The sequence below is a fragment of the Crocodylus porosus genome, unplaced genomic scaffold (genome assembly GCF_001723895.1).
Source record: "Crocodylus porosus isolate Cpor-Errol unplaced genomic scaffold, CroPor_comp1, whole genome shotgun sequence".
In the NCBI taxonomy this organism is placed as follows: domain Eukaryota; kingdom Metazoa; phylum Chordata; order Crocodylia; family Crocodylidae; genus Crocodylus; species Crocodylus porosus.
In genome coordinates, this window is record NW_017728886.1 from 34,608,019 (window position 1) to 34,634,741 (window position 26,723).

A 26,723-nucleotide genomic window follows, 5' to 3' on the forward strand; every position below is an offset into this window, starting at 1 on the left:
GCACCAGTATACCCACTGGTAGGAAAAGAGAATTATTCTTGTACCTACAGTGATACAGAATGAGCTAAATGCATTCTTATGGAGTACACTTTAGTCTTCTATAAGAGTGGAGGTGTCCCATGGATTAGCAATGTAAAAATAGGCATTTTTTATTAAGTTTAATCGTCTTTAACTACATCTCTAAAAAATCTTTTTACATCTTACATCTTTTTGTCTTGTGAACCTTAGCTCAAGCTTAACCTTCATATGTTCCCATGGGGTAACTTCCTACCCCAGATGCATATTTTGTGCAGCATCTTGTAGTTAATTCATTCTAAACATTTTTCTTTTTAGGACATTGCCATTGGCATTGTAGTGCACAATATCCCCAAAGAACTGCCAGCGTACATGATTGGTTTGCTTTCTGTGGATGAAAAAACTGCCCAGGGTAACATGTTACCCCAGGCGTGAATGTGTTTTTCCATATGAGGTAACAACTTACCTCAAGCCCATGTTAACACATTGGGGTAACTTGTTACCCCAATGCAATTTCTGTATAAATAACAGGCCTAGACCTGTTTGGCCACTCAGAATGGATGCATCTGAAAGGTCAATATTCATTCACCCCTCATTCATGTCCACTTCAGGTATCCTTGGTAACTAATGGATGGTCATCCTCAACTCTGCTTTTGCAGAAAATGTGGCAATCCCTTTTGCTAACCAGTTTGTTTGCAGGCTGCAAGGTCATCAAAACACCCTGCCCTTTGCCAAAAAACAAAACTAAACAAAAACACCCGTTGTCACACCCAAATCCACCTCTGCTTTTTTTTCTCATAGCAAAACTCCACCTCACCTTCCCCTTTCATAACATACAAGCTAGCTTGCCCTGCCTTTGTTGAAAGTGAAGACAAGGAGCAAAGGGACAGCAGAGAATAAATAGAACAACGTCATACTGCAATATAGTGTACGCTATGGACTCCCCTTCAATGGTAAGTGCTTGACACCCACCATGCCCACTTTCCCTGCTCTCAATAAGCCCCTGCATGTGTGATTTCCAAACAGCATCCACCCACATTTGGTTTGCCTGCAAAGGGTGGATGCTGGTCTCTGGCTTCTGTGCCCAGGAGGAGAGAGTGCTACCTGTGTTGCCATAGGGCAGGGCAGAATTGCTTCTGTGACAGCATAGTTGGACAGGCTTGTCTTTAATTGTTATTTTCATGCATTCAGCAGCAATCAATTTTTCTTTTTTTCTGCAGTCCAGAGTGAGAAGGCAATGCATATTCAGTGCTGAAGCCTGTCTTGCACAGATAACCAGGGATGACAGTGACACATCCACTGATGAAATTTTATCCTAAGGCAGTGAGGATGCTGACTTTGTTTCAGACATGGGAGATTGTTCAGAGCAAGAAGACCATGTGTCTATAGAAGTTTCATAAGGCTGAGATGAGGAGGAGTTCGTGTCACAAGCAGAAGTAATGCCAACAGTTCCAGTGGAAAAGGGAAGAGGACCAGCTTGGGACATCCATGGAAGACAGAGGAGAGCTACAGCAGAACATGGAGCAAAACCACTGCCACCACCCCCAGAAAATATAGCAGATTATGGCACTTTTAGAGGAAGGAATGGCAGTGTGTGGGGAAAAAAGTCCACAGCTAATACATCATTGGAAAACAGGCAAGAACATAGTTCATGAAAGTGCTGGGCCAACAAGAGAAAGTAATAAAGACACAGTGGTGGAAACATTCCACCCATTTCTCTCACAAGATATCCTGACTGTTATCATAAGAAAAACAAACAGAGAGACAAAAAGAAGATTCAGGGAGTGGAATGATAGCCATCTTGAAAATAGAAAGGAGTGGAAAAAGCTGGATGAAACAGAGCTGAAAGCCTACACTGGCCTCCTACTGCTCAGTAGTCTATACCACGGTGGTCATGAGGTACTGGAGGAGTTGTCGGAGCAACACATCAGGCATCGGGCGTCCTTGCTTCCCTGGCACCATGAGTTTAAATACAATTCCACCAAATCATCAACTACCTGTGGTTTGGCAACAAACTGACACGTGAGGAAAGGAGAGCTGTAGACAAACTTGCTGCCTTCAGAGATATTTGGACACAATTTGTGGAGCAGCTCAGGAAATGGTATATTCCAGGAATACACCTGCCGGTTGATGAGCAGCATATTGCATTCAGGGGTTGCTGTCCCTTCAGATAGTATATGTCCAGCAAGGCTGCCAAATACGGCTTGAAAATTTGGTGGTGCTGTGATGTCTCCTTGCCTGGAGACATCTACCTGGGCAAGCAAGCAGAAGCTCCACACCAAGGTAATCTTGGTGCCCAGGTCATTGAAAAACTGGTTCATCCCTGTTACAAGATGGGAAGGAATATTGTGGGTGATAATTTCTTCACAAGTACTGACCTGGCCAAAAGACTGCTACAGCAGGACTTGACCTATGTGGGCACAATTCAGAAAAACAAGGCTGATATCCCAAACAAAATGTAAGCAAATCAACGAAGGGAAATTTTTTCATCCATGTTTGCTTTTGACAGGAAACTCACCCTAGTTTCCTATGTTCCAAAGAAGTACAAAGTCGTGCTGTTGCTGTCAAGCATGCACCATGACCTGTCAGTGGGTGGAAAGCAAAGAAAGCCAGACATCAATCCATAACTTCAATAAAAACAAGGGTGGGGTGGATAACCTTGACCATTTAGTCTGTATAACCACCTGAAAATCAACAGGTGGCCAATGACACTATTTGTCAATATTCTGGATGTGGCTGCCATTGCCAGTCGTATCATTTGTCTAGGCCACAACAGAAACTGGAAGCAAAGATCACATTTAAGAACACAGCACCTTTTTTGCAGGATCTTGAAGAACATCTGGTCAATGGACAGATAAAACAAAGAATGATGAATACATGTAATCTGTCTAAGTCCATAAAGTCTGGTATGACTGCCCTAAACTACAACTTGCCACAACACACCCCAGTAGAACCTTCTGCAAGCATGAGTGGATGTTGTGCTTTTTGTCCAAAGACAGATGACTGCAAAATCCAGAAATGATGCAAAAATTGTAAGCGATTTGCTTGTGTGCACCACAGTACATCATTGCTGATTTGTGGGGGATGCAATATTTGTTAAAACAGGAAATTTTTTTGGACATAACTGTTATTTTGAAAACAGTGTGAACTGCAGACTTAACAAATTGTTCATTCACATTTTGAAACTCTAAAATTTTTTAAAATTCTGTACACAGTTTAGTTAAATAATATTTTTGGTTCAAGCCATCATAAATACTCTTTCAAAATCTGTATGGGAGGTAATGCTCAGGGGCAGCAAACACAGGTTCATTGCGGGCAGATTCTGACTGGCTAACCTTGTTTCCTTTTACGACTGGGTTACAAAGTCCATGGGTGCAGACATTAAGGTAGACGTTGTCTACCTGGACTTCAAGAAGGACTTTGCCACTGTTTCTCACCCCATGCTCATAAAAAAACTAGGCAACTGCTGCCTACACAGTCAGATGGGTGGAAAATTGGCTTGATGGTCACACTCAGCCTGGAGGGATGTGGGCAGTGGAGTTCCCCAGGGTTCAGGTCTGAGGTCTGTGCTATTCAACATCTTTATCAGCAACTTCAAGGTGGGCATGGAAATCACGCTGTCCAAATTCACTGATGACACAAAGATATGGGGAGAAGTGGGCACACTGGAGGGGAGGGACTGAATCTAACTAGATCTAGACAGGTTACAGAGGTGGGTGGATGAGAATAGAATGGAATTCAATGCAGACAAGTGCAAGGTGCTGCATCTAGGGAGAAGGAACCTGCAGCATATCTACATGCTGGGGAACTCCCTTCTCAGCAATACCGTGGCTGAAAGGGATCTTGGAGTCATTGTTGACTCCAGGATGGACATGAGCCACCAATGCGAGAAAGCAGTCAGTAAGACTAACCACACCTTGTCGAGCATCTACAGATGCATCACAAGCAGGTCCAGGGAGGTGATCCTTCCCCACTATGCACCACTGGTCAGACTGAAGTTGGAGTGCTGCATCCAATTCTGAGTGCTGCACTTCAAGAGGGATGTGGTTAACTTTGAGAGGGTCCAGAGGAGAGCCACTCACGTGGTCAGGGGGCATCAGGCCAGGTCCTACAAAGATAGACTAAAAGGCCTGAATCTATTCAGCCTCCACAAGAGAAGACTGAGAGGGGATATGGTGGCCATCTATAAACTCACCAGGGGGCACCAGAAGAAAATAGGTGAGGCTCTGTTCCCCCTGGCAATATCTGGGATAACAAGGAATAACAACCACAAATTGATTGAGAGTAGGTTCAGGCTTGATAGCAGGAGGCTGTACTTTACAGTTAGGGCTGCCAGGCTCTGGAATGGGCTCCCAAGGGAGATGGTGCTCTTCCCTACCTTGGGGTTCTTCAAGAGGATGTTGGATAGATATCTGGCTGAGGTATTATGATCCCATCATTCATTCCTGCCCAGGGTACGGGGTCAGACTTGATGATCTGTTCAGGTCCCTTCCGACCCAAGAAACTATGAAACTATGTTTAATAGTTTTTGGTATATTTATATTGTTGTCACTGGTTCCATTTTGTTTATGTGGGTGGGGTAACAAGTTACCCGATGATAACAAGGATGTCAAATTGTGGGGTAACAAGTTACCCCATGAGACCAATAATGGTTATGGTTTCATAAGAACAGATGAGAGTTAATTAAAAGGTTTTTCCCAAAAAATATATTATCTTAAAAAGAAAAATAATATAAAAGCTAAACTTTGAATTTGTTGGAATTACTCAATGAGTCTAACATTTGCATGAAAGAAACTGCTTTTTTAAAATAGAAGAGAAAATGTGGGTATATATTTGGGGAAATGTCTTTTAGATATATGAATGAATTGTCCTATAGTATAGAGTCAAGCAACTTGAGTTCAGATTGGCTTCAGATCAATATTAGGAGCTTGTAGGCTACCTGAGAGTGATTTCTCTACGGGCTTTCTAAGGGAACAGCTTTTCACAAACCAGTGAGGTTATTTCAAGTCTTGCTCTGTGTTTCCTACTTTAAAAGTGAAAGAGGGTCAATTTGTGATCTAGTTTTGTGATATGTAACTGGGTCTGTCGAAAGCCCTTCTAACTGTTGACCACTTTAAATTAATTTGCCAGCTGAAATTCTGCAAAGTTCACATACAACCTCTAGGGAACTCATCTACCATAAAACTCATTTCACATCTCATTTATTATCTGAATGAGGATAAATAGCTCCTGATTTCTCCAGCTCTAAGAACAGTACAGAGCCAGCCTGAATGAAGGATACAGAGGTGACATGTAGTTGCTAACAGGCAGTCTACATAAAGAATAAAACATTTTTGGAAAAGGATAAAATACACAACAAACATTCTTTGCCCCAGGAGGAAAAAAACTAATCTCTTTCATTTTATTGAGATCTCATTATATAAAGAAATAATATAAGAATAGATGTAATTAACAAAATATAATTTTGAAAGTCTGCTATTCTACCCAAACATTATATTAAAAGTAAGTTATGGCTCTATTCACCTGCCATCTAACTTCACCAAAATCAAACCTATTTATTTAAGCACACAAGATGAAGGACATGGGTATGGAAGATGCACTTTCTGGGCTCTGAGGCTTATTAAGATATTTTGGAAGAGTTGAGAGTTTACATGGAGAGGTGATCTCACACTTTATCATAAGAAACTCCATATTGTTTTTATTTATGACTGACCGACTTGATTTCCATCTGTGATAAGGTGACAGGTGGATAGGAGAGCAGCGGATGTAATATACCCTGACTTTGGCAAGGTTCTTGCCATCATCTCTCATGACATTCACATTACTAAGCTAAGGGAATACAGACCAGATTGAAGTATTGTAAGGTAGAAACAACTGATTGAATCATGCTTGATGAATGGCTCATTGTCTGGTTGGGAGGAGGTATCAAAGGGGTTCCCTGGGGAGCTATGCTGAGTCTAGTATTGTTTAACATTTTCATTAATGATTTAAACAATGGGACTGAATGCAATCAGCTGATTGTTGGCATCCGTGGAAATAGCCCTGGAAACAGACAAATGTAAACAGATGTCACATGTTCAATACTTGCCACAAATTCACTTTATGACACCATAAGTTGGCTGAATGTGTCGCATGCTGCAATGCAATTTATTGTGCAATTGACATATTAATCTCAGTATCAATGTAATATCTGCCAAGGCCCTATATATTGTCATGTCTTGTGACAATGGCTTCCACATGTTAAATCATACGCTACATGAAAAAGAACTTCCTTTTAGTTTCTTCCTAATAGTTTCATTGTGTGTTACCTAGTTCTACTATTGTGAGATATGGTAAACAGTAAATCCCTATTTACTTTCTCCAAATTATTTGTTACTTTATGGAACTCTATCATATCTGCCTTCTGTTATTTCTTCCTCTAAGCCTATTTAACATGTTCTTACATAATAGGCTTTCCATCTGCCTGATGATCCTGTTACACATCACTGTATCTTTTCTACATCTGATACATTCTTTGAAGGCAGGGAAATCAGAACTACATGTATTCAAGGTGCAGACATACCATTAATTTGTATGGTTGTGCTCTGCAGGGTCAGGACCTGAGGGACAATGAAGAGAAGGCTCGTTTTGCCTTTAAGAGAGGAAGAGGTTTTTCTCTGTTTGCGGATCACGGAGCCTTCTGATCACAGAACAGGGCACAAGTTTTGTAAATTGTAACAAGAAACTTTTATTTGTTTACTTATGAGTCGATGAATGAGGTGCGTAGGTACAGTGGCTTGATTAAACACGTTTTGTTTACAAAACAAATTAACGACTCTCTCTTTCTCTCGCGGATCACGGTTCGATTCACTAATCGGGTCGGTGCGAAGGGGTACGCCGGGAGAATCGGTGGTGGAGAAGCGCTGACGCGGTTGGCCAGACCACGGCAGAAGCGACTGATCTGCTGGTCCCAAATGGCTTCTGCCATGGTGCGGACTTGGCGTGGCTTTTAAAGACTTCCCCCTTCTCCTCCCCCTGACTCCTCCTGATGTCAGAAGGGTATGCTGTTTTTGCGCCTTTTCTAAGCTTGTGGGAGGGGCTGGGTGTTAAACTTTGTGCTTGCGGCACTCTAACTGAAGTGAAGTACAAAACATGCCTCCTTGCCATACAGCACAAGTTACATCTCACTTCCGCTTTCTATGGATTCCGGATCTTGTGCCGGCAAGCGGGTGTACACAAAAGCAGATAGCGTTATTAACTTTTGTTTCAAAAACTGAAAAACACAACAGGCACAAGAAGTCACAACAACAATCAGAAATAAGAGGGATAACAGCGGGGTGAGTAAGTTTAACAGCCATGACGAGGCATCCCAACCCAACCACTTAAACATGCTCGACAACCATCCTTGGCCAACACCAGAGATAGCATTGACGTCTTTAGCAATCTTGCAGATCTTGGTGATCTGGTTTTGAAGAGGAAGGGAAACGTTAGGGATGGCGATGCAACACGTCATGGGACAGGTTTAAGTATTGACAAAGTCCTCTGTGTTGGATGAGCATACTGTTTAAGGCGAGGCGGTTCTGCATGGTCATTTGGGATGTAACTTGTAATTGCTGGTCGAGTAAGTCGAGGCTGCTTGCGGTACGGTTGGCAAGGAGCTCGACTTGTTCCGCCAGCTGGGCGATAGCCACGCGGGCTTTTGCAATGCCCAAGCCCCAAACAAAGAAACCTTCAAAGGCCCAACTTAAACCCTGGGCTACCTTTTCACCATATGTAAGTGAACTCCACATGGGATTAATGGAGCGAATGCGTCGGTGGAGAAGTGGACTCGTGGGATGAGTGGTAGAAGCTTGTAAGGGGGGCAAAAGGAGACAGAGCCTAAAAAGCATTGGAGACCCAACAGTGTGGCAGGTAAAACAGTATACAGTTGGCTATCAGTACATGCCCAGACGAGGCCGAACCATGCTAGTGTGGCCAATTCGAACATGTACTGCTAAACTTGAAAAGTTCGGAGGCTCGCTCCGGAAGGCCAGACCGTCAAAAGGGGAAGGCAACATGGTGGCAGGCGGCATTTATTAGCGCTGCCTGTAAAATTGGGTAATAGAACCCGAACCAGGAGTTATTTCTGAGGGGCCCTTGGTGGGTTAGGTTAATGGCCAAGGAAGCGTTCCAGTGGTCCAAAGGTGTGGACTTGGTAAGGGGGGAAAGGGTGACCTCAGATTTGATTTGGCATTGCTGGGTGTAAGTGAGAGGTACCAGGGTGGGGTAATAGAGTGGGGGCTCCAGGAGAGCAACATGTCAGGGCAAGACCAGTTGACGCCTTGTGGGTTTATTCCCCAGGGGATGGCGGAGCAAGCGTGTGGGGCTTCCCTCTCAAAACAATCCCCACGAGGGGGCAAACTGGTATTGGAGAGGTTCGCAAGGGTAGAGTTGCGGGGCCAGGTGAAATCCTTGAAGATAGAACCTCCGCCCTCTAGAGGTGCGGAGATATTCATTGAGGTCACCGACCCCTTTGAGACCTGGGAAAACCAATCTGAAACATTGAAAACTTTAAGGTACGGGATCAAGACAGGGTCTATAACCAAAGGTATCTTAAGTCATGCAGTCAGGCCTTCTCCCGTCCCGCTGTCTCCCAAAGCGTCGGCCCACAGCAACAGTAGGCGCAGAACCGTGTTGTCAGCGCGGGGTTGTCAGTGGTGGGATTCGGGCTTGTGCATTTCATCACCGGCAGGGTGGCGAGCGAGAGTAGGCTGAAGAGTAGTCTCATGTTGGCGAAGGTGAATCTGGAAATAACATAAGAAAAGGGGAGAACAGTAACTGCGTTCAGGACAGGTTAACACTCTGTTTCGAGCACCTGGAGAGCCAGTTGTGGTGAGCTAACAGGTAGCTATTAGAGTCTTCTATGTTGACTATGTAGGTGTTCGAATGGTCTCCTTTTCGTATGATTTCTCCTTGAGATACACGTGAGCGTTTTTGTGTAGGATGTGGTACTGCGATCCAGACAAGTTCTCCAGGTTGAAATTTTGGAGCCCACGGGAGAGGTGTTTCTGTGTTTCGTGGTTCCCACAGGGCCTTTCCAACATTTAGATTGAGAACAACTTTGCTTAGGTGTTCGGTCCAGTTTCTGTAGGTTCCATTCCCTTTGACTCATATTTGTTCTTTTATTAACCCGATGGTGCGTTCTACGACTCCATTGGATTGCGGGTGGTACGGGAGGTGATGGTGCCAGGCCATATTGTGTAATGTGGCAAAAGTTGATATCGTTTTTCTGGTTAATAGTGGTCCTCCATCAGAGTGGATTGTTTTCGGGGTCTGCCAAAATGCAAAAATGTTTGTGAGGGCTTTAGTTATGTCGCTGCCACGGGTCTTATGAAGGGGTAGTACTGCAATTTGCTGCGTTCCTAGATCGACAGCAACAAGTCCCTTGGTTGCCCCCTTTGCTCCAGGCAGGGGTCCCATGAGGTCAACCTGCCAAACCTTCCCTGGGGCAAAGTATTTTGGGTCATAAGGACCTTGTTCTGCTTTGTGGGGGTGTGCTTTTTCTTTGCACATTGTTCGCATCCCATTGCCACTTGTCTCCAGAGGCGTCATGGACCATGTTCTTGACTACCTCTTGTGTGTTGCCAGTGATTGTATGAGGCCTTGGTTCCTGGGTGGCCCCAGTGTTTGTGTAGCCATCTGATATATGGTTCAGAGTGTGTTGTGGATGTAGTGCAGATGGTGTCTGTGCAAAGTGGGTCTTAGAGCATCTTGTCGATGACTTCGTGAATGGGGTCTGTCTCAGGTTGGTGGGATTTAGTGTGTTTAATTAGTGGTAGTTTTTTAAATCTTTCAAGTGTTGTAAAAACGTCTTCCCACAGGTCTATGTACTTAGAGGGATCTGCTGTTCCTGTTACTATTCGGTAAATGTATTGGGAGTCGATGGCTATAACTGGAACAACTTAAGTGTTATTGTGATCGTTGAGACAGTGTTGTAACATAAGGGCGAATCCTCATAACTCACATAGCTGTGGAGAGTCGCCAGACTCTGCATGACATAAATCAAGTTTATGGCAGGGTCTGCAGTAAAGTCCAAAGGCTCCTCTATCTTTGGATGTACTGTCAGATGCCATCCATGCTGCTTGACTCATTCCATAAAGGGTTACTCTCTGCGGTATTTCTTCTGGTGGGGGTGGGAAATTATGGTGGCTCCAGTTGTGCCAACAGTAGTGGTGTTCCAGTACTAAAGTGCTCCACATGGACACTTCTCCTCCGAAAGTAGGGTCTGGCCGGCTTGGGTCTAGAAGTGGTAATAGTGTTCCTCCTGGCAGGGTGACTGACCATTGTTCTTGGTGTAGGGGTTGTGCTATTTGAAGTGAGAGTAGTGCTTTCCCTATAATCCTGTAGCGGAATTGGCAAGTCTGGAGTGTCTTGTGTGTATTAAAGATTAATTCTCCTTCGGTGTTTTTTGCGGTCGCATAAACATGTGTGCTGGTGTATCCTGCTATAATGTGTATTGGTTTGCTCAGATTATAGGCTTCAAGGCGGGTTTCTAGTGTGAGTAGGTCTGATAGCTTCTTCGTGTCCCGAGGTGTCCAAGGGTGTTTCTTCTGCTGTTTATTTCGCAGTTGAGTTTGTATCCTGGCTAAGGCTGGCAAGTGCTGAGAGGGTATGTAGGAGCGAAGTCATACTAGTTGGCCTAGTAGGGTTTGGAAGTCCTGGCGTGTCTGGGGTGGGTGAGTCTTCCAGTTTTGCTGGTTGGGAAGATCATGTGCCGTCCCTTGGCGGGTTGTTTTCTCGAAGGTGGTACCCAGGAACTGAATGCATGTTGTTGGTTCAAGGTTTGACTTCTTGTCGTTAATTGTCCACCCTGCTTGTTGTAAATGAGTGACTAATTGGTTGGCCTTTTGTTTGACCTTATTTCAATCGAAGCCCATAATAGCAAGGTCCTCGACGTAGTTCCAGACCTTCACATCTTGATCTTCCTCTCCTGCCTTCATCATAAACCGTTGAAGAGTAGCATTCATTTCGGAACACACTAGAGCTGGAGAGTTGCTGTAACTGTGGGGGGACACATTCCATTTGTACATGCTTCCCTCAATACACATGTTGAGGAGGACTTCTTCGTCGTTGATGGGGATCAAGAAAAACATATCCTTTAGGTCAATTGTACAGCCTACCCAATTCTTGGCTTGTACTTGTGACATTTCATGGACGATTTGTGACAGGGTTTTGGACTGGGGTTGGGCCAAGGTGTGGCATCTTTTATTGACTTCTCTATAATCAATGACAAGACGCACTGCTGTTTTGTTTCCTGGTTTTGGTATCCCCCATCCTGCTGACAGGTATGTGCTTGTTGTCATCCGTTGTATCTTACCCTCATCTAGGAGGCATTGAAGTAGTATTTCTAGAGTGGCTCTATAGGTTTCCCTTGTTGGGATTGATTTGTAACGCCAGCGACTAAGGTGGGTAAGTCTGGGCATGTGTATCTGCGACACTTGAATGGGTAATGCTTGAAGGACTTGTTCTTTCAGCTGCAGGGCTCGTATTCCCGGGATTCCAAGTAAGTTGATTGTCCCGAGTACTGCTGTCAGGCCTTTTGGGTAGTGGCTTGGAAAGAATTTGACTCACCGTGCTTGATCGACTGAGTTAAGGCCTTGTATGAGGATTTTTCCAGAGGTTAGTATATGAGGGACAGTCAACTGTATAACATTAACTTGAGCTCCGGTGTCTAATAGGAATCGCACTGTAACTGGTTGTCTTTGGCTATCTGGGTGTCGTACGTTGATGTTACAATAGGGTCGTTGAACTTCATTGCTGCCGGAGCGACCATCGGCAGCTACTCATTTTTTGCCTTGTCTCGGAATCTTAATGTCTTGGCCAGTTTCTCTTGTCCAGTGTCCCCGAGTGCTCAGAGCTGCGACTTGCTGAGTCTGGATTTCACAAGTAAAAATCCGAACAGGGCCCATTCTCGTGCAGTTCTCTCGAACCGGATGGTCCGCTCACGAAGTGCCCCCTGAGGCCCTATCCGTTCATTATCGCTGCCTTGGGCTGGGTTACCGGTCATCGTTACACTCCAATTCCCTGTGTCCGTGGTGGCAGCAGGGTGCGTTTGGGTTGTGGGTGTAGGTCTCGAGAGTGCCTGGAGTCATGGGAGTTGGCTTAGGATGTTTCCTGCGGGCTGGCCGACTAGTGGAGCTAAAAGGAGGCGGAGGGTAATGGCGTGGTCTGCTCCGTAAACTTCTACACAGGCCTCTACTGCCTCGATGGTTGTTGGTACGGCTTCTGGATTTCTTAGGAACTGATGAGGCCATGGTCCATTTCGCTGAGCTGCGGTTAATCCCAGTTGGTGCGCTCTGGGATTCCAAGTACAATATGACGTCCCTATGATACTCAACAAAAGTTGTTCAGCAGTAGGGTCAGGTGGATGTCCTTCGTGCCATAAATGGGACTTGTGATCGACTTGTCCTGCGATGAGGGATGGAAGTGAGATGTTCCAGTGTACACTATTCATTATGGCTGTTAGATCAGTAACATGTCCTCCACTCCATGAAGCTTGATGGGTTAGGTAGAAGGACTCATCTAAATCTAGTTGCTCTGATCCATATTCTATGATGAGATGACCCAGCCAAATCATTAATGTTTCATTGGATTTAATCCTTGACTCCTTATGTAATTCCTGCATCTCCGCTCGGGTGCGGGTGTGGTATGAGGTGGTGGTGTAGGTCACACCCTGTCCGTCGGTCATTTGCTTAACTAAAGTGACAGGGTAAGCAGTCATGGGTGGTGACGGCTCGGAGTCTCTGGGAGAAAGAGTTGGGTAAAGGTTTTCACTTTTCTTTTCAGTTTCGGTGGTAACTCCTCCCTCTTGACGTAAGGGGATGGTGTGGTCGGTGCCATGGGCAGTTCATGCGTCAGTGGGAGTGGTTTCCCCTTCTCTTCCGCCCCCTTTCCACCATGTTCAAGTTTTGGCGCTATCACACTGCCGCCTCCATCTTTGAGCGCTGGCTCTGTCACGCTGCTGCCGCCATTTTCAGGCACTGGCCCTGCAGCTTGTTCAACAGCCGTATGCGCTATTGTTTTTAATTGGGATGTGAAGTCATTGTTCTTGCGTAGCAGAATGGACACCTTGCAGAACAACACATTTATTATCTTCCCCTTATCCTATTTCAGCCCCGATCATTTTTGGCCATGCAGCCGTCTGATTCTAAACTTTCATGGCACTGTGTTAGTAACTTGTGCCCTTGGGACCCTTCTTCTAGTCCCGAGCAACTGAACTTGTCAGGCAGGGTTGGTTCACCGCCTTCCTTAACATGCCGAATACAGCGGGCTAACTCCTGAGCCAGGGTGGGGCTGATGGTCCTTGCCACTTTTACTTTGCTCAGGCTTAATGTTGCAGTCGCCTCTTGTGGTCGGTAAATGACTGCCGGCAACCGCATAATACACCCAAATGCTGCAGGGCTTAAGGTTACTGCCCACTCTTTTCCCTCCGGCGATTTCAGGGAAAGATACCTGGTTATTTTATTCTTCTGGCTTACTCCCCCACTCTGATGGTACATGATGTGAGCCCAGAGTTCATCAGAATCAATGACCGAGTGTGAGCCCTCCCTCCAGGGGCAGAGGCTCACCAGCGTCCCCTCCATGTTCTCTGCTCCCTTCTGGCATCCTGTTCGTGATGCCATGTTGTGCCCTGCAGGGTCAGGACCTGAGGCACAATGAAGAGGTTCGTTTTGCCTTTAAGGGAGGCAGAGGTTTTTCTCTGTTTGTGGATCACGGAGCCTTCCGATCGCAGAACAGGGCACGAGTTTTGTAAATTGTAACACGAAATTTTTATTTGTTTACTTATGCACCGATGAACGAGGTGCGTAGGTACAGCGGCTTGATTAAACGTGTTTTGTTTACAAAACAAATTAACAACTTTCTCTTTCTCTCGCGGATCACGGTTCGGTTCGCTAATCCGGTCGGTGCACAGGGAAAGGGTACACTGGGAGAATTGGTGGCGGAGAAGCGCTGATGCGGTTGGCCAGACTGCGGCAGAAGGGACTGATCTGCTGGTCCCAAAATGGCTTCTGCCATGGTGCGGACTCGGCACGGCTTTTAAAGACTTCCCCCTTCTCCTCCCCCCAACGTCAGAAGGGTATGCTGTTTTTGCACCTTTTCTAAGCTTGTGGGAGGAGCTGGGTGTTAAACGTTGTGCTTGCAGCACTCTAACTGAAGTGAAGTACAAAACAAGTGGCATAATTACATTTTCTGTTGCGTTTTTAATTCTTTTCTTAATTCCCAAAATTCTATTTGCCTTTTTGACTACTGCTCAACATTGGGCTTAGTGCATGCTGTTCAAAGATAACTATTAAAAGCTCAGTGTTCAAGCCATGTTTTCAGTGATCAATTCCCAAGTGCTCTGCAGTTTGCTATATGAGCAATACTAGAAAGCAAAAAACATAACTCAGATGAGAACTCCTCTTTCACTCAGTTATAAAACAGTAAAAAGCATTTGAGAAAGAAAAGCTAATGCCCATATAATATAAAAGGTTTGGTCAAGTATAAAAGGTAGAGCCTTTGTAAGTTGATGCTAAGATTCAATTCTATGAGTATTTATAAAGTATTTACATATTTTAAAATATTGCTTAATGCCGTTTTTAGGATTACTCTCCAAAAAATGTAATGCAAAAATAGAATATATGAAGTGATTTTTTAAAACTTCAATTTTTCTACCTAGATAATTTAAAATGATGTGTGCTTATCCTTAGAATTAGGAAACACTTTCAGTTTGAAAATATTTCTCAGCCCCATTAGAACAACACATATAAACACGGTTAAATTGTAAACACATGGCATGCTATTAACATAATGGGAATAAAACAGGTGCAGTGAAATTTCACTTTGTCTTAACTGCTCTACCAGTCTGGTCTCAGTTCACACAGGAGGCTCAAATATCTTTCTATTGCACGCATTTCATTCAGCCATTTTACTTTTAGCTACATTTGAAGTGCAAACGTATTTTAATTCTTCACAGGACAAACATAGTCCACTTAAAAAGTCCAAGTAATGATACCATCTACCTGCAAAAGTAACTCATAGGCAACACAAAATACTGTACTAGTAATTTATTTGCCTTTTCGACTACTGCTCAACTCTGGGCACAGTGCATGCTGTTTGAAGTTCAGTTCAGTGTTCACTCCAGTGTTCACATATATATGTGTGTGTGTTTTTATATATATACACATCTCCCCTAGCCATAGGTATTGTGCAAGACAACAACAGCTCATCCTGCATAGGACCACAAAGAAGTTTTGTAAGGGAAAGGAAAAGAAACGACTGATCGTAGCAAGTGTGTTATTTTAATATATTCTGTGTGTGTGTACCCTGAGTGTGAATACACACACGCGCGCACAGACACACACACACACACACACCCTGTCCCCATATTTACCTCAATCTAAGATGACCCTGAATTTAAGATAACTCCCCAAAATTAGATTCTATACATGGACAATGTATAGATTTGTTATAATTTTCTATGTAGAGAATCTAATTATTGGGGCTCTCCCCTTAAATTTATTTCCCCCTCCTCTGCTGCAGCATCAGTAGCCCTGGCTCTACTACTGGGATGGGCTACGGCTTGTGAAAGTACATGATCTGTGCCCCAGGCTGGAGTGGGTATAAAACCTGTCTACACTGAGCAAGGGTAAGCAGCCAAGGTGGGTACTAGGTTTGGGGTTGAGTCTGAAGCTGCAGGTGGGCAGATGGGGCAGAGGGAGGGGGTGCAGAGGCAGCACTGAAGGGGGGCAGGCAGCTGCTGGGTCTCTAAACCCCAATCACAGCTGGAGCTGGAGAGAACTAGAGTAGGAACCAGAAGAACCACCACAGCAGCTACCTGTCCCTGTGCCACCTCATACTCAGTTCCATGACAAGGGGCTTTTCCCCCATGATAAATGGGAAGAAGGGGGGAGGACAACTTCATCTTGGAATTGTGTGTGTGTATGTGTGTGTGTGTGTGTGTGTGTGTGTGTATTAGTAAAATGCAGCTGTCATTTAATGTAAGAGAAGAGGGAGATTATATATATTCTCTTTACAGTGAAGCTTATGAAAGCTATCATGAATCATAGAAATCATAGAGAGGTAGGGACCTCCAAAGGTCATCTAATCCAACCCCCTCTCTGAGGCAGAATCACTCCTATCCTAACCATCCCATACAATCCAGTATCTAAACTCTTCATAAAACTGCCATCAGCTCTGATATAGCACAACACATAACACCTTAACCTGCCACAGGTAAAGCAGGGAAACCATGGCAGCCAGCTTCCTGCTTCTATAAAAGTTTGTTAATATATGCTGAAGATATCTCAGGTAGAGGGCCATGTCCTGCTAACTACATAGTAAGGCAAAACCTCACACAAACTACACTATCAGGTAAAACTCCTTCCTGAGCACAAATATGGTGATTGTTTGACACTGAGTGGAGGGGTAATACCCTCTAGCCAGGAACCTCTGGTTTTGGTCCCAGCAGGAGCATTGGCATACATTGTTGACTTTGATGGATCAAGGGCTTCCTCAGGCACTCTCACAGTTCTGCCTAGACATTTACATGCCAAACAATGCATGGAGGACACTGCTTAATATACAGAGTTAGAAAAAGGAGAGTTACATTATTTTTGGAGCCAGCCACATTTTTTCTGGGAGACTCAGTACCCCTTGTTGGCGGTCTTGGGCTCACCAGACTGGCTGTGTATACATGGTTTTAGAATTCACATTAGTAAGGATATCCTCTCTGCTTCAAATACGGTTTCCTTTCACCTAGTTCCTCTCTCACCTTTCTATTTATTTCCTAAATCATCCCTGCCAAAGATAGCATCATTGAAAGTTGTAAAAATACTTTAGAGAGCATTATTTTTTTCCCTTTAGAATATACTATATTGCTTTAAATGTGCTTTCTAAAAGCTATTCACTCACCCACACTTCATTTCAAATTTCACGGATTGAATGAGCTTCTTTACCATCAATACACTCAATATAGTTTTTGGGAACAAATGTATAAACATTCCCATTAGATGCCTTTAAATAGAATTTGTTGCCATGTTCAGTTAAATACTTCTTTGTTTAAAATTCTGAGAAAGCATTTTGGTTTTAATGGAAACAGATTCTTCAGGTCCTTCATCTCTTCTTATCACAGGGGAAAAAATTTGTGAGAATGTTTATGTTGTTTTTTTAAAAACTGGACTGTATAGATATATAGACTAAACTGCAAGCTAATCTTTGAAGAAGCCAATTCCTATATAGCAAGATAAGCTTAATTCGAAGTTGCATTATGCTATTTTCCTATGAATGGATAAGCTTCTTTTTTTCCAGTTTATCTTTTTGTGTCAGGTCCAAAGTTTGTGAGGCTACTGCAGATCCCTAACTATGTTGTTCTGCAGAGATGGGAAAATGTTCTGAGAACTATTTCAAAGAAAACTGACAGCGCATGTACAGAAACCAGTCATCAACTCAAACAGAGGGAACCAACTACACTTACACTGAAAATACAATTGTGCTTTGCAATTTCTTCACTCATGGCACATGACAATCACAAATAATCAAAATGATTTCTATTTACCATAAATTAGGTGAACATGAAAGTGACCCAGTTCTTGTACAGTTGTGCAACACTGTCAGGCCCTGGCTTCAAACCAAGGTCCTTGGCCTGACCATCACAGCCATTCACACCACCATAACACCCTATAGCTGATGGTCCATACTGGGCAAGGCTGGCCTGAAATCTCAATCAGTGTAGACCACAATTTTGTACACCCCCTGGTCTGTCAATAGTTTGCAAAACAGTTAAATAATGGGAGCAATGCTTCACATGCTCCATGGATGAAGGGACTGGGAGGTCCTGGAATAGGTGAACTTCTTATCTTCAGTGAGGTAATGACCTATTCTTTTAGGTCATTAAGTGTGTGCAGTAGAGACCTAGGAACAGTATTCGCTGGTGCTAACAGTGCGGCAAACACCCGCTGAGGTGAGCCAGGTAACGATGGGCCAGGCTTTAGAAGTTAAGTTTGTTTCAAAAGCCATGAGTGACAGGGCAGTCTCAGCCCTGATTGGTTCAGGAGATGATTGACATCGGTCCTGAGTGATGGCTAGTTGAGGATATTTAAGAGGTGTCACTGGGTAGAGAAGTGTTAGAATGAGGCTTCGGTGGTGTAAGTGACTCTGAGGACAGAGTTTATGCAAGTGTAAGTGCCAACCCTGCAGAGTGTAACACAGTGAATGAGGGCCTGGGAGGCCAGTATCTCCTCTGTATGTCTGTGGTGGTGTCTGTGCTAGTGTGTTTTGACTTTGTGCACATGGAATAGCCAATATCCCTGTAGTGGGTGGAAGAGCAGCCAGAGTGTGCTTGCGAGTCGGTGTGAGAGGTACAGTCACAGCATCCGACAGCTGTGGGAGAGAGCTGAACATTGCTCTCTGGCACCCTCCTGGGTGGGATAATTGCTGTGTTTGTATTATTGTGGTATTGTTATTAAGATTGTATTGTTGTGTACAAAATTGTTTTGGATTATTGTTATTTGCTGATGTTATTGTGTTGTTGAATACATTTAATTAATACCCCTCATAGGTTTTACAGTCTAATTAATTAGCCATAGCATTGTGTTGGGGCTAGGCTGTAAGTCAATAACCTGATGAGAGAAGCCTGCCCACCTATAAATCCTTTAATTTCACTTGCATGAGGATTAGTTTAACTAGTTAATTGTCCTATCCACATTTAACACCAGGGACCAGCCCTACATCCACTCCCTGTCACCAGAGTGGCTGGTCAGGGTCAAGTGACCCTCCACTCACAACTCCCCCTTCCACCCCCAGTTTCCAGCTCCTGAGCAGGGACAGGAATTGCCCAGGCAACAGGTCTCAATCTGATCCCCAATTGCTTTGCTGCTCCCTCTGGCTTGCTTTCCAACCCCTCTCTCTGCTTGATCTCTTGGCGTCTCAACCTGGCTTGCTCTCTGACTCAGTCCTCTGCTTCATATCTAGGCTTCCTGACCCCACTTGTCCCTGGAGGCTTGATCCTCAATGCCTGATCCTCTTGACCCTTGTCAGCACCTCAATCCCTGAGTGGCCCCAGACCTGGCATGTTAAATAACCCTTTCAAAATCAGTTGGTGATCTCAATGCAGCTCTTAAAGTACAAGTAGCAACATAACAAAACCACACCCAGGGTTGTTACTAGATCACTCACTCTGTTTACAGAGTGGTTAAGAAATGAACAAGTTTCTTATCTACAGGTGGGGAAAACAGACTTTCTGGTTCAAGACTGACACATACTGGCATAGGAGTGTGAGGAAGCTGGCATCGCTCTAACCTCTGCTAGCTCTATTCTATGTGGGTAAGATGGTTTTGAGCTTCAGGTACATCAGGGAAAATTTTTCACCGACACACTTTATAAAAATTCTGTTCACCAACATTTAAACAGGAAAATAAAACTCGATAGCTATTCCATCTACCCCAATAATGCAATGAGAATGTTTTGAGGGTAAAGGTGGGCAGATGTTAAAGTAACTGTAATCAACTCCATTACTTGATACGCCATTAAATATTTGGTGCATGTGCCTGCTATCTGTCATCTTTTATTCGCATTTTCATAATGTCTGTTCAGTGCCTGGCATAGTGGTGCGTCCAGTCAATATCACAATAACAATGAGAAAATACCATTTTCAAGCTGTCTATTATTCCAAAAAAATCAAGCTAACAACTCAAATATCTAACATGAATCTATAGGTAATTCTATGGATGAGCTATCTGAGAAAAGGAATGGCTGGCAATAAATCATTTTAAGACTATGCTAATTGGCTAACTGAAAACTTTTGTAACAAAGGTATAACTTATCTTATTTTTTAAATAACAGAAACAACAAGATGAAAAATGAGATCTAAACAAACATGCTAAAATGAAAAGCAATTCATTTTAATTTGATGCTTCAAAATGAAGAAAATTGACTTTAGAGTCAATCTCATTTTTCATTAGATTGTTTCTGCTGCTAAAAATAAGGCAAATTCTTGATTTAACACTGTGTAGGAAATGCACCAGGGGATTCATGCCTTAGAATTAATTAGGAGTAATATTGTGCTCCAATTTTAATAGCCACACAATATAATTGTATTTTTGCTGAGCCTATCACAAAACATGACTTCCTTTTCAGCCAAAGTTATATAAGGAAATATGTTACTATCAAAATGTCTTTGCTACTAACCTATGTTTTTCATATTTTAATTTTTCAAAGAAAAGCCATATAATAAATTCCAAATAGATGCTTTGCAAGTGAAGACTTCAACAATATTCTCTCTCTAAATGGACACAAGACATCCATAGTCTACAACTTTTCATTCTGTCAATAAGATGGAAATTGGGAGTCCTTTGGTTGCAAAAACTCTGTCTGCATAAGAAAGGGGATATTCTCTACCAGCCGAACAACATCGGTGTTCACAATTTAGACAAGAGTTTTCTCATCCAGAATTTGGTAGTTGTAAAAGTTGACTGCACCTGGATTGTAGGACTTAAAAGGAAAGAGATACTGTGGTATAAAAGATTTTGAATGGCTATTGCCCTCGGAATTTTAGAAAAACAGGGTTGAAAGACAACTCAGGAGACTATTTAGTCCAGCCCTCTGGTCAAGGCAGGAGTATCCCTTTCTAAACCATCCTAGGTAGGTACAGCCTATTTCAAACAAAACTGCACAGACAACATCTCATGCAACCCTCAAACCCAATGCCAGCAAACATCAAGAATACCCTAACCTGCCACAGGTAAAGCAAGGAAACAGTGACACTGTCACTGCCACTGCAAATACAGGAAGTAGTTTGTTAAAATACACTTTTCAGATCCAAGGAAAAGGATCCCACTCCCTGCTACAGAGGAAGGAAAACCTCACAATCCACACAAAATCTCATGGGAAAATTAAATAACCAAGAAGAGGACTCTGAAGATTACAGGCATTAAAAACAGTAAAATAAAAAATTGCACTGAAAATGTTCTTATTATACAAAAATACTGAAAGTATAAAAGTAAAGACTGACAGAGGCTGATTATTGCTTGACCCCAAGTTTAAATATTTTGCCTTTTTTGGGGAAAATAAAAAGGTAGACAGTAAAAATAATACAGCAATGATGACACAAAGTAGTAATAATTTGCGGAAGAGGTCTGGACTTTATATATAGTGTTGTTTGGTATACACTAATAATAGCTGATGTATCCTTCTAATTTTCAACTGATTCCACTACTTTCAGACTAGTAAAATATAATTGTTTAATAAAAGCAGAATTGCTAATAACTATTTGATTATATATCTTTACTAGTGATTTTTAAAATTAATAAAATAATAATTTTAAAGCTGTTTTTAAAAGACTGCCATAGTTTTGCATATAAATTTATATACTCTGGCATATTTTTTTTTTAATTATTTGGTTTGTACTTTGTTGACATTTTGTTTTTAATCCCTTGAGACAAATTAAATATTTGGAAAGAGAACTCTATCTTCATCTTCAGCATTCAAAATAATTAGATTAAGAATCCTATTTAGTACTTGGATAATGCAAATTCCAATTAGTAGCAGTTTGTAATCTACTTGAACAATGTATTTGCATATCTGAAAAAGCTTCTTAATAGCCATCAGAAAAGGCCTGAGGTGATTATTGTGCAATAAATCAAAGTTATTGAATTACTCTTTAGGACCTACAAAATTAGTTTATCAAGGTATACACATGAATAAGATGAGAAAAGCAAAATAGCTGTCATATTATAATTTCATTAATTTTCAAATATGGGCAAATAGATTTAGATTTTATTCAAATAAACTTTAGGTATTGACTTTCTATCCTTGATATCATTACCAAAAAAAAAAAAAGAAGACTAAAGTACTCAACAGCATATTGATAGATCCCTTTACTTCTGTGTGCAAAAAAAAAACCTAGTTAATTTTGTCAAAAACATCTAAATTTAAAGGAATAAACCAAGCAACATTTCTCTAAAAAAATATATATATATATTCTACCTTCTCTTCAGAGTGAAAACTATGCCATGCATTGATTTTTCACAGAAGAGAAAAGCAAATACTGGCAGTCTTCAGTATATAAGTGAGCTACCATGGACAGTTCAATACTTAACTGCCATTTCAAACACCGATTTATAAGGAAAATGTTAAACCAGACTGGCGCAGAGATGTTAAACCTAGTTTAGACCTGATGAGATAAATGCACTTGGTTATATTTCTAGCCTTGTTAGGATGGATATCTCATACCAAAGAGCAATTTCTGTGGCAGGTATAAAGTAACACATTTCTGTTTTGAAATTTAACTATTAGTTTATCCTCTGCTATATTTTTAATATTATATGCTAACAATAAATGTGAAGCACAATTTGTTTGAAGTCTTTTATTAGAAAACATTAATAGTTGGGAGAGGTGTTACATGTTGGCCAAGCTTCTGGGCACAAAATGTACTTTCCTCAGGTCTGAGAAAGAAGCAGGTACCATTTAAGCTAACCAGTTAGTTACCTTTGATTAACTGTATTATGTTAATAAAATTGATTACTTAAAATGGCAGTGCACAATCAATCTGTGGAACAAAGAGAAGTCATCGGGATGACTGAAAGATCAGCTTAAAAACAAGCACTATAGATAAACTTAATTACAGTAAAGAATAAAGCCATCCAAAAAGAAAGAGACCTGTTGTTATCTTTGGAGCATAGAAAGTTTAACAGAGTGAGGAAGAAAGTTAGGTTGAGCTATTTTGTTGCTTCCATTTTGCCTAGACCATCATGGCTGTTACAACACTCCTATAAACACAGAGTATCCATAGCATAAATTCTACTTGATCAGAAGGTCTGTAAAATAATAATTGAAGAATAAAATACTGGTAATTTAGCATTCAGTTTGTCCATTTCTATGCTAGTAGATTTCAAGATTTCTTAACAAAGCTAACAACTAATGAACTCACAGTAAGACAATTAAAAGGATAACTATGTCTAGTAAAAATTATTTTCTTCATTCAAACCCAATCATTACTTAGTGCAAAATATGCCATTGTTCAGTCATTGCTTTTATTACATCATCTTATTATTTTAAAAGATTAAATGATATCACTTTTATAAACACAACTACAACCATTATAAATCACTCTGTCATGTAAGTTAGAAATCAGAGATAACTTGGGTGTCACACTATGCAAAAATTAGTCACCTGAATTTGATATGCTCTATTTTCAAGACTGGTACTATATTTTGTCTATTAGTACTTCATTATTAAGGTTAGTTTATGGTTCATAGCCTTCCAATGTATTTCATTTAAATTAGTTACTCCTAACTGGCTTTTACTCCATGCCTATCCACCCATTCCCTCATCACCATTCTATCGAGAATATGCTTAACACACTGAAGAGCTATAGCTGGTAGATCAGTGACAAAATAAGCTATAGTCATATTTTTACTGCAGCTGGATCACAGTTTATGAGAAATATGAGTGTAAGAACAAACTTCAGTGGAAATAATCATGAATACATTAAATCTGTGTGTGGTATTTGCGCTGGACTACTGCCAAATAACACAGTCATAGACTTAACAGTTTATTCTTTATAGAGCTCTTAGACAAAAGAAGGAAACTTGTTATCCAGAAATCTTTGCAGCTCCTGGATCCTTTCAGACAAAATGTAATATAAGCAACACACAATCTATGAGATCAACTGGGTTCTTCTTTGCATACTTCATCTCCTCTCTTCCCATATTTTCCATGCTGAGAAATAATACAAACAGATAGTAAGGCTGTGCAAAGCTTAAGGTGCTGATTCAATTGAAAGGAGATTTGGACTGATTTGGCAGCCAACTCTCTGAATTAAATCTGATCAGGACAGGTCTGAATCAATTGAAAGCTCTCTGAATCAATTCAGAAAAGATTTGGAGAGTTTTGGAGATTCAGGCGGTCCCCACTCGCTGCCACAGGGAGCTGGACCCGGACTCGGTAGGTGGTGGGGAAAGGGGGGCTGGAGGAAGGTGCAAGGGACCATGGGGGGGACCTCCACACTAGGCCCCATCCCCTGCCTGATTCCCCAGCCCCCCTGAGTGCCTCCAACCCATACCCACTCTCCCAGCCCCCTCCATCACTGCCCCACCTGGCCCTAGTACCCAGCTCTTTAAAAAAAAAATGTAAAAAAAATAAAAGCCCCCACTCATCAGCCCCCATCCCCACTGCCCCATGCTGCATGGGGGGCTCTGCCACAAGCCCCATCCCTTGTCCACTCTCCCAGCCCCACCCCATGGCTGCCCCAGCTGGCCCCAGCTCCCAGTTCTATTTAAAAAAAAAGCTGTAGCAGCCATTGGGCTTCTGGGGGCTCATGGAAGAGTCCCCCACAGTGTGGGGCAGTGGGGCACAGTGGGGATTGCCCCCACCCCTTCTGCCTGGCACGACACCATGTGTCTGATTCAGAGATTTGGCTGAATCAATTTGGGACAGTGATTCAAATCACCGAATTGAATCACTGTCCCTCAAATCAGCTGAATCCAAATCCAAAGTGAATACTAGCCACTTTGCACAGGCCTAACAGATAGTTTTTCATTGTCTACAATTCACAACTTGTATTTCTTGCTTATAATTTGGTAAATGAAGTATATGAATCATTTATCCATATAGGAGATAAAAAGAAGAAAAGGGAGAGGAAGGGAAAAGTGGCTTAGAACATTATTTATCCACTTTTTTTCATCTCCGTTTGCAGCCTATAAGAAATTCAACAAAACTTTTGCTCAAAAAAAGTGGTTTCATCAAAATAAACACTAGGAAAAATGTAGATTTCAACTGAAATATTGAACTTTCTACTATTTTCACCTGATTTCATAGAATTATAGAAAATTAGGGTTGGAAGGGACCTCAGGAGGTCATCTAGTCCAACCTCCTGCTCAAAGCAGAACATTCCCCATCTGTATCATTCCAGAGAGGGTTTTGTCAAGCTGGGCTTTAAAAACATCCAAGGATGAAGATTCCACCACCTCTCTACGTAACCTGTCCCAGTGCTTCACCACCCTCCTAGTGAGAAAGTTTTTCCTGGTATCCAGCTTAAACCACCCTGGCTGCAGTTTGAAACTATTGCTCCTTGTTTTGTCATCTGCCACCACTAAAAACAGTCTAGTTCCGTCTTCTTTCAAGCCACCCTTCAGGTAGTTAAAGGCTATTATCAAATCCTCTCTCAGACTTCTCCTCTCCAAACTAAATAAACCCAGTTCCCTCAGCCTTTCATCACAGACTCTCTCGAACATGTCCACATCTCTTCTGTAGTGGGGGGGGCCCAAAACTGGACACAGTACTCCAGATGTGGCCTCACCACTGGAGAACAGAGTAGAATAATTACTCTCCTAGATCTGCTGGCAATGCAGCACAGTATGCTGTTAGCCTTCTTGGTAACAAGAGCACACTACTGACTTATATTTATCTTATTGTCCACTGCAAACCCCATGTTCTTTTCTGCATAGCTGCTGCTTAGCTAATCAGTCCTCAGGCTGTAGTGGTACAGCCTTCCATCCTACATACGGGACTCATCCCCATTGAACATCATGAGATTTCTTTTGGGCCAATCCAATTTGTCTAGGTCACTCTGAATCCTCTCCCTACCTTCTAGTGTATCTACCACATCCCCAAGCTTCATCTCATCCACAAACATGCTAAGAGTGTTATACAGCCTATCTTCCAGATGGTTAATGAAGATATTGAAGAAAACTGGCCCCAGGACTGACCCCTGGGGCACTCCACTTGATACTGGCTGCCAGCTAGATACTGGGCAATTTATTACTACCCCTTTAGACTGACAATCCAACCAGCTTTTTATCCACCTTACAGTCCATTCATCTTACCCGTATTTCCTCACTTGCTTGCAAGAATGCTGTGGGAGATGGCATCAAAAGCCTTGCTAAAGTCAGGGTATATCACATTCACTGCTTTCTCCGCATCCACAAAGCCACTTATCTCATCACAGACAGCAATCAGGTTGGTCAGGCATGACTTATTTTTAGTGAATCTATGCTTACTATTCCTAATCACCTTCTCCAAGTGCTTAGAAAAGGATTCCTTGAGGACCCGCTTCATGATTTTTCCAGGGACTGAGGTGAGGCTGACTGGCCTGTAGTTCTCTGGATCCTCCTTCTTCTGTATCTAAAAACATCAGCATTATATTTGCCCTTTTCCAATTGCCTGGAACTTCCCTCAGTTGCCACAAGTTTTCAGTTTGTAGTTCTAAAAAGATTAAGGACTTAAGCTTATAGAATATAGCTTGTTTATTCAGAGAGCAGTACCCTGCCTACAGTTCTGCAGTTTCCTCCTGCCGTTCCCAGACAAATGTGACGATTTATATAACACTCTGAAAGGTATCCACATATCTTCCCTCTTTACATATAACATATCCCCATACAATCCTAACATTGGCATTTTAATTCAACCCATAGTTAAAGAACATTTAAACACGTCTCTCTATTAGCCTGTGCTGGCTTTTTAGTAGGCCTGTGTAAAGCAGCTAGCATTCACTTTGGATTTTGCCGATTCAGGGGACAGCGATTCAATTCAGTGATTCGAATCACTATCCTTGCTTGCTGCTGAATCTCTGAATCAGCCAGGGCAGGTCCATCCCCCGCCCACTCCCCCACCCTGGCAATGGCTGCCCCGCCTGCCTCAGCTCCTGGCACTTGTTAAAAAAAGCCCCAGCTCACTGGGTGTTGTTGGGCAGGGGGTGATCCCCGCTGCCCCCC

General features: G+C 42.5%; 1 protein-coding gene and 1 long non-coding RNA gene across 2 annotated transcripts in view; one reads left to right on the top strand and one right to left on the bottom strand.

Moving 5' to 3' along the window:
• The window catches only part of MALRD1 (MAM and LDL receptor class A domain containing 1), a 433,259-nt gene that overhangs the window by 354,431 nt on the left and 52,105 nt on the right, over window positions 1-26,723 (bottom strand). The window lies entirely within an intron of this gene.
• Window positions 6,018-14,640, top strand: LOC109308091. Its single transcript, XR_002100462.1, has 3 exons — window positions 6,018-6,586; window positions 8,952-8,957; window positions 14,207-14,640. It is a non-coding gene; the product is annotated as an uncharacterized LOC109308091 (long non-coding RNA).